Raw genomic sequence first — 9,493 nt, 5'->3', positions numbered from 1 at the left:
TGGTCCATACTTGTTATTGGGCACTAAAAATGTGTCTTGGGCTTTCATGTAAATCTCATTTAGTGAAGCCCAAGTCCACACGAAAAGCCCGACAATCGTTTAGGCCCAATAGGTTCGGTTTTACCCGAAAAACCTAATTATGTCCAAATAATAAATCTAATTAATTATTTGGTCATAACCAACTCTTGTTTAATCTTCTTCATATACAATCTCAAGGATCCACTTATATGGTGTGCGATCTCTTAGGTTCTAATTAACAAGGCAGTGAAGTTTATAGAAACCATTCTATTTTGTTTACGAATCAAAAACTCCATTTTTGATTCTCCCTTGTTATTAGGATTATAAATGTTTATTAATCCTCGGGGACTTCACAAGTCATGAGTGACGTCTTGCAACATATCATGACTACCCTAGTTAATGTAGAATGACAAAGAACCTATTCAATTGGAATTACAATACAATACGGTCTTTCTCTAACACTATGTTCTAAATCACATCATCGGGGTATGGAATTGATATGTCAATCCCCTAATGTGATTTTCATTCTTATGTGATTCTTAGAATGTGATTAAAAACTCATTTTTAATCTCATTCAATGCTTTGGCCAAAGACTCATTGAATCACATCTTTGAACATACACCTTATTTACTTAAGGATAGAGATTCCTTATTGTACACTCACATGTCTCCATGACCGAATTGATTATACCAATGAATGCATCTATTATATCCATTAAGGGACACAATATTATTGCATCATCAAGAGATAATCCATTCACTCATAAGACAACTATGGTGTCTCAGGTCAAAGGACTAATTTGTATTATTGCAATTTAGAGTTCAAGTTTGACATGTAAGTAAGACTCCATACAAGAACTCTAATGATCGCGTTCAGTGTACTCTTTAAATTAAGAGCACCCACATACTTGTATTAGTGTCTCCACACAAATGACAAGAGACATATCATCCTCCATATTGAGCATACATAGTATGTGCTAGTCTTTCCGGATTATCAATGTCCAAATGATAATCCTATGACTAGGAACCTTTTAGGATAAGAGTGTGAAAGAGTAAAGGTCTCACACATCTAACTCTTTAGATTACTTTCTCTTTAACTCATATTCCTTGGACCTTGTTCAATCAAATATCAAATATAAGCAATGAACAATAAACTTGCCCTTTTGATTAATAATAATTACAATAATAATTACATCAAAATGATTGTTTTAGGACACAATTCCTTCAATCTCCCACTTGTACTAAACCCAATCAGCCATGAAACGTACACCCATCTTCTCAAGATGTTGGTCTAGCTTTGCTTGTGATAAAGGCTTAGTGAATGGATCCGATATGTTATTAGTAGATGCTACTTTGAGAATGTTAATGTCTCCACGATTAACAATCTCCCTTATGATATGGAAACGTCTTTCGATGTGTTTGGATTTTTGATGAGACCTTGGTTCCTTGGCTTGAGCAATTGCCCCATTGTTGTCACAATAAAGTGGAATTGGTGACTCAATGGTAGGAACAACATCAAGTTCAGTGATGAACTTTTTCATCCAAACTGCTTCCTTTGCAGCATCTGATGCTGCAATGTATTCTGCCTCAGTAGTGGAATCTGCAACAATGCTTTGTTTGCAGCTTCTCCAATATACTGCACCTCCATTCAAGGTGAAGACAAACCCTGATGTGGATTTTCTGTCATTCACATCAGATTGAAAATCTGAATCTGTGTATGCTTCCACTTGCAACTCTGATTGCAAATCACCACCTCCATAAACGAGGAATAAATATTTAGTCCTTCTCAAGTACTTAGAATATTCTTAACAGCATTCCAGTGTTCTAAACCTGGATTGGACTGATATCGACTAGTTATGCTTACGCCATAACTGATATCAGGTCTTGTGCATAGCATCGCATACATGAGGCTCCCTATTACAGATGCATATGGGATCTTGCTCATCTTTTGCACTTCCTCAATCGTTTGTGGGCACATTTTCTTAGAAAGGTGAATGCCATGTCTGACAGGCAGAAAACCCTTCTTAGATTGTTCCATGTGAAATCTATTCAGCACTTTGTCTATGTACAAGGATTGAGATAATCCAATTAATCTCTTTGATCTATCTCTATAGATCTTTATTCCTAATACATAGGCAGCTTCTCCAAGATCCTTCATAAGGAATGTCTTGGACAACCAAACTTTAATTGAAGATAACATTCCTACATCATTCCCAAATAGTAGGATGTCATCTACATAAAGTACAAGGAACACAACAGCACTCCCACTGACCTTCTTGTAAACACAAGGTTCATCCATATTTTGTGTGAAATCAAAAGATTTGACTGCATCATCAAAACGGATGTTCCAACTCCTTGAAGCTTGCTTATATCCGAATAGATTTAACCATGGCAACAGGAGAGAACGTATCTTCATAGTCAATGCCCTCTCTTTGCTTATAGCCCTTTGCCACCAACCTAGCTTTGTAGGTTTCTATTTTACCATCTGAGCCTATCTTTTTCTTGAAGACCCATTTGTTTCCAATTGGTCTAATACCAGGTGGAGGGTCAACGAGAGTCCAGACTTGATTGGTATACATAGAGTCAATCTCGGATTCCATGGCTTCTTGCCATTTCTTTGAGTCAACGTTTGACATTGCTTCATTATAACTAGAAGGATCATGCAGGTTTTCATTGTCACCAAGGAGATTTAACTCCCCAAGGCTTTCATGACACAAACCATACCTCTTAGGAGGTATCCGGATCCTACTAGATATTCTTGGAGTTTGTGTTATAGTTGGTTCAGGAAGTTGTTCAACGGGAAATGAAGTATTAGTTTGTGGCTTGTTGGACACTTCCTTGAGTTCTACCATTTGCTCAACATTTCCATCAAGGACGTAGTCCCTTTCAAGGAAAGTGGCATTCCTGCTAACAAACACCTTTTGTTCTTCAGGTTGATAGAAATAATATCCTAAACTATCTTTAGGATATCCCACAAATAAACACTTGCTTGATCTAGCTTCAAGCTTGCCTGCTTCTAGTCTTTTGACATAAGCCGGACAACCCCAAATCTTAATATGATTAAGACTTGGTTTCTTCCCATGCCACATCTCATATGGTGTAAGAGGGACAGACTTGGAAGGCACTCTATTCAACAAATAAATTGTTGTTTGAAGTGCATATCCCCAAAAGGATATAGGTAAATCAATATAGCTCATCATGGAACGAACCATGTCTAACAAAGTTCGATTTCTCCTTTCAGAGACACCATTGAGTTGTGGTGTTCCAGGAGGAGCTAATGAAGAAACAATGCCTTCTTGTTTGAGATAATCAATAAACTCATTGCTTAAGTATTCACCTCCTCGATCAGATCTTAGAGCCTTAATACTCTTGTCGGTTTGTTTCTCAACTTCATTCTTAAATTCTTTGAACATTTCAAAGGCTTCAGATTTGTACTTCATAAGGTATATATAACTAAACCGAGAGTAGTCATCGGTAAAGGTTATGAAGTATGAGAATCCACCTCTACTAATAGTGGACATGGGACCACATACATCGGTATGTATTAGGCCTAAGAGTTCATTAACTCTTGTTCTTTGTCCACCAAAATGTGACTTGGTCATTTTTCCTTTTAGACAAGACTCACAAGTAGGCATAGGATCAGATCCTAATGACTCTAAGTATCCATTTTTGGATAATTTGTGAATTCTATCTTGGCTAATATGACCAAGTTTAAGGTGCCACATCTTAATGGGGTTAACCGTTTCTCGAAATCTCTTAGATCCCAAAGCATTTTCCTTCATACAGTTAATACTACCATCTAAAGCTAGATGAAAGAGACCATCAATAATATTAGCATGACATATCATGCGTTCATTAATAGATACAAAACCACTTAGTTTATCAAAAACTACTCTATAACCATCCTTCAAAAGCATGGAGATGGAGATAAGGTTCTTTATACATATAGGAAGATAAAGACAATTATTTAACTCCAATGTATCTCCTGATGGTAACTTCAAAATATAAGTCCCCACGGCTTTGGCATCAACTCTTGTGCCATTTCCTACACGTAGGGAAATTTCTCCAGCTTTAAGCTTCCTTGCTCCCACTAGGTCCTGCAACGAAGTGCAAACATGGTGGGATGCACCTGAATCAATTATCCAAGTGGAAGTATTATTAACTGTAAATATTGATTCAATCACATTGATCATACCTTCTGTTGAAGACTTGTTCTTCAAGGATGCAAGATAAGCTTTGCAATTCCTCTTCCAGTGCCCATCTTTGTTGCAAAAGAAACAAATACCTTTTGGTTCCTTTTGTTCCTTCTTCTTCTTCTTTTGGACTGCTCCCTTAGGCTTTATCACTTGTTTCTTCTTCCCTTTGCCTTTGGACTTACTGGATGAAGAAGAAGCGATAATGGCCGCACTCCCACTCTCTTTCTTGATTTGCTTCTCAGCTGTTACCAGCATATTGAGAAGATCAGAAAGAGTATGATCCATTTTTTGCATATTATAGTTCATTATGAACTGAGAAAATGAATCATCTAGGGAGGCTAGAAGAAGATCTTGAGCTAGCTCCGCATCAAGCGCAAATCCAAGGTCTTGAATTTGCTCAATAAGGCCTATCATTTTTAGACCATGTTGATGCACAGGTGCACCCCTCACATGCTTTGTCTTAACAAGCTCATTGACTACTGTGAAGCGCACATTTCTATTTCTCTCACCAAACAATTCAGTGAGATGAAGTAATATAGAACTGGCGTTATCCATATTCTCATGTTGCTTCTGAAGTTGTGAGTTCATGGATGCAAGCATAACACATTTAGCTTGCGTGTCATCATCCTTATGCTTTTGATAAGCAACACGTTGCTCATCGGTTGCATCTTGAGCCAAAAGAGTGTGAGGGGGTGCATTTTGTAAGACATAAGCGATCTTATCGAATGTCAATACAATTTTCAAATTGCGGAGCCAGTCATTGAAGTTTGGGCCCTCAAGACGATTTTCATTGAGAATTTTGGTGATAGGGTGTCCTGACATATTGCACTCTACATAACATAAAATAAAATAAATAAGATTTATTTTAAAACCAAGTGACCCGGGTCTTAAGAATCAAATGGCACCCTCTCACTATTTTAACAAATTCCAAATCCCTCAAAGGAATTCGAGAGTATAAATTAAAACTCTTAGTGAGTATGGAAGACTCATTTTCATTAAGCCAACCGCATCATAATAGAACTATAAGTCAACTTAATTTCCATGAGAGGATACTCTTATCCAATCACATCAAATGTGAATATCCATAACTTTGGCCTCTAAAGTAATTAAGTCTCACCATAATAGGATATTGATAAATTACTCTAGTTAAGCTATACCCAACATCTCATGTAAGTATAGAGATCAAAAATCAAATCTCATCATAATAGAATATTGACCAAGATTTGTCCCTACCTTACAACATCAAATGTTGAATAACCTCTCTTTAATGCTCCTAGCAAGAAATACCTCCGTTCGGAATGATATTCACATGCAAGAACATCTACTAGGAGATTACAATGTTGGAAGGCCACAAAGAAGCATTCATAATGACTTCTTCGTTTTTCAACTTAATATCACTTTGAGGGAATTTTAAGGTCTCATCTTTAATAATCTTATTAATAACAATCACATTGCATTTGCTTTGATCCTATTGCAATCACACATTCATTATACTTGATCTATAATAAAATACTCCCACTAATTGTTTTCAGAAAAACAATTTGATTTCATCAAAAACATTTTTCAAATGGAATCATGGGAAATATAAAATTACTTAATCAAGTGCAATGAACATACAATTATAATAGGTCACATAGGATGATTATGGACTTGTTGTTTGATCCAACATGAGCCAATATGTTGGATCAAGGTCATGTTTGGGTGGTTGATTTTAATTACGCGTAACGATTACGAAAATTAAATAACTAAGCTAAGCTATTACACTTTGCACTTGAACTTCTTTCAAGGCTAGATGACTTCAAACTTCTTCTTTGGATCATCCTCATGTGCATCCATCTTCGATTACAAGAGTGGATAAGGGGCATACAAGCTCCCATTTAAATTTAATCAAACTTGAATAAATTAAATAAGCTACTTAGTTACACAACCAAATGAATTAATTAAATTAATTACATAACCCAAATGAATTAACTACTTTAATTACATAACCACATTCATTCAAAATGAATAGTCGGCCAATCACATGCTCAATTATATTAGGCCATAGTCCATAATCATCCTTTAATTAACCAAAATTAATAAGGTTAATTAAACAAGCATAATTAACTCCATCAAAAAAAAATTAACCACTAAATTACTTTAATTTAATGCAAGTAAATTAGTTGAGTGATTTAGGGGATGATGTCTTACATCATGCATCACTAACTTTTGGTGAGTAATTTAGGGGATGATGTCTCACATCACTTTTGATGAGTGATTTAGGGGATGATGTTTTACATCATGCATCACCAACTTTTGGTGAGTGATTTAGGGGATGATGTTTTACATCATGATCCACCAACTTTTGGTGAGTAATTTAGGGAGACATGTCTCTTATCTTATTCCAACTTTTGGTGGGTAATTTAGAGAAACTAATAGTAAAGATGACTAACTCTACTAACCTTTTGGTGAGGGAATCATGGAAATGATTTTATGTCATCACTAACTATTGGATAAATTTCAATTCATGAATTTATGGATCAAAAGTGAGAGCAAACACCATGAAAAATTAGCTAGTTCATAACTAGTTTAGACATGTTCCAAAGCTGGAAATTTATTTCCAGCTTTGTGTTCTTCCATTGAACATTTGTTTACTTCATCTTTGAAGCCAAAAATCATGCATACCCTAAAGCATATATAATCTAATATGTTTCTAAGATTAACACTTTAATTAAGAAACATATAGAACCCCTTAATCCATTCTTATATGCATCAAAGTTTCATAAAACTTAAACCACTTCCTACATGTAATTTCCAGAAACTTTTTCTAGCTATCATAAAATCTACCTTACATCACATGCTTCATAACTTTTATGACAAAGCAAATTTTATGATCTAAATTACATATTACTCTAAGCTTAAGAAAATCACATCAACCAACATACTTAGCCATGTTTATAACATACCAAAATTAAGCCAATGGCTCTGATACCAATTGAAGGAATGGATGGATTTCAAAACTTTTTAATTAGTGCGGAATTAGTTTAACCATTAAACTACTAACTAAACATAAAAACCATTCCTTTAACCCATGATCTTGGCTTATTGTGATATGTATATAAACATAGCATGCATAGTAAGGAAGAACAAAGAAGTAGTTTATGTTCTACTCACCCTTGGAGCGTGATCTCAATCCGATCCAAGTGAACCACCAAAGTTCCTCTCCTTGATCTCTCCTTGTGTGTGTTTCCTCCACCTTGAAGCACCTTGAATTAAGAACTCCTTCTTGTACTCCTTCTTGTGCTTGTGATCTTCTCCTTGATGTAATAAGTAAAGCCACAAAAAAATATGGCCTCTAAGGATCTTCACCAAGTGAATCAAGAGATGAAGAAAGATGAAAGAAAAGAAGAAATTATGCAAGTGTTCTTCTTTCCTTTAATTTGGTAATGGACCAAGAGAGAACTCTTTCTCTCTCTCTCTCTAATCTGAAAATAATAGTGTGGAGACACACTTATTCTCTTTGTCCATGCTTTCACTTTTATATAATAGGAAATAACTCCAATTACTAAAAGAAAATATTGACTTTCATAAAGCCAATATTTTGGCTGGTCCATACTTGTTATTGGGCACTAAAAATGTGTCTTGGGCTTTCATTTAAATCTCATTTAGTGAAGCCCAAGTCCACACGAAAAGCCCGACAATCGTTTAGGCCCAATAGGTTCGGTTTTACCCGAAAAACCTAATTATGTCCAAATAATAAATCTAATTAATTATTTGGTCATAACCAACTCTTGTTTAATCTTCTTCATATACAATCTCAAGGATCCACTTATATGGTGTGCGATCTCTTAGGTTCTAATTAACAAGGCAGTGAAGTTTATAGAAACCATTCTATTTTGTTTACGAATCAAAAACTCCATTTTTGATTCTCCCTTGTTATTAGGATTATAAATGTTTATTAATCCTCGGGGACTTCACAAGTCATGAGTGACGTCTTGCAACATATCATGACTACCCTAGTTAATGTAGAATGACAAAGAACCTATTCAATTGGAATTACAATACAATACGGTCTTTCTCTAACACTATGTTCTAAATCACATCATCGGGGTATGGAATTGATATGTCAATCCCCTAATGTGATTTTCATTCTTATGTGATTCTTAGAATGTGATTAAAAACTCATTTTTAATCTCATTCAATGCTTTGGCCAAAGACTCATTGAATCACATCTTTGAACATACACCTTATTTACTTAAGGATAGAGATTCCTTATTGTACACTCACATGTCTCCATGACCGAATTGATTATACCAATGAATGCATCTATTATATCCATTAAGGGACACAATATTATTGCATCATCAAGAGATAATCCATTCACTCATAAGACAACTATGGTGTCTCAGGTCAAAGGACTAATTTGTATTATTGCAATTTAGAGTTCAAGTTTGACATGTAAGTAAGACTCCATACAAGAACTCTAATGATCGCGTTCAGTGTACTCTTTAAATTAAGAGCACCCACATACTTGTATTAGTGTCTCCACACAAATGACAAGAGACATATCATCCTCCATATTGAGCATACATAGTATGTGCTAGTCTTTCCGGATTATCAATGTCCAAATGATAATCCTATGACTAGGAACCTTTTAGGATAAGAGTGTGAAAGAGTAAAGGTCTCACACATCTAACTCTTTAGATTACTTTCTCTTTAACTCATATTCCTTGGACCTTGTTCAATCAAATATCAAATATAAGCAATGAACAATAAACTTGCCCTTTTGATTAATAATAATTACAATAATAATTACATCAAAATGATTGTTTTAGGACACAATTCCTTCAGTAGCCACGCTACAAGTCCATCCATTCTCCAAAAGAAGCTGAAGTTGCCGGAATTCCACACCAAATTTTATGCCAAGTCTCTTGGATTGATTGAGGCTCCAGGGGGAATCTTGATTCCTAAGAAAGAAGTTATCAAACAAGAAGACATGCAGTCGATCAAGAAGAAGAAAGGAAGGCCTCTGGGGTCAAAGAACAAAAACCTCTCCAAGAGTAAGAAAGTTTCTGCTGAAGATGTGTTGAGTGTCATCTGCCCTAACAAACCTCCAAGCCCTAGTGTTAAGGGCAAGGAGAAAATTTAATTTTGTTTCCTTTTGAACTTTTGCCTATTTACTTGTCATTGGTAACATAGTTTATAGGATTTATTTGAATAAGTGAGCATGAGTACCGTCAAATGATCGGAGATGGTAGAGGGAGGATATGTAATGGTCCTTTCTGGCCTGAGAATTATTAA

The 9,493-nt window shown here is 35.4% G+C and overlaps 1 pseudogene; it reads right to left on the bottom strand.

Annotated features, from left to right (window-relative positions):
* Positions 1 to 1,258: 1,258 nt before the first annotated feature.
* LOC121052269 lies at positions 1,259 to 2,157 on the bottom strand (annotated as a pseudogene).
* Positions 2,158 to 9,493: the final 7,336 nt, after the last annotated feature.

This window comes from Rosa chinensis, chromosome 3, assembly GCF_002994745.2.
Source record: "Rosa chinensis cultivar Old Blush chromosome 3, RchiOBHm-V2, whole genome shotgun sequence".
NCBI lineage: Eukaryota > Viridiplantae > Streptophyta > Magnoliopsida > Rosales > Rosaceae > Rosa > Rosa chinensis.
Note: the sequence above shows the minus strand (reverse complement) of the source record. Positions and strands in the feature narration are given on the sequence as shown.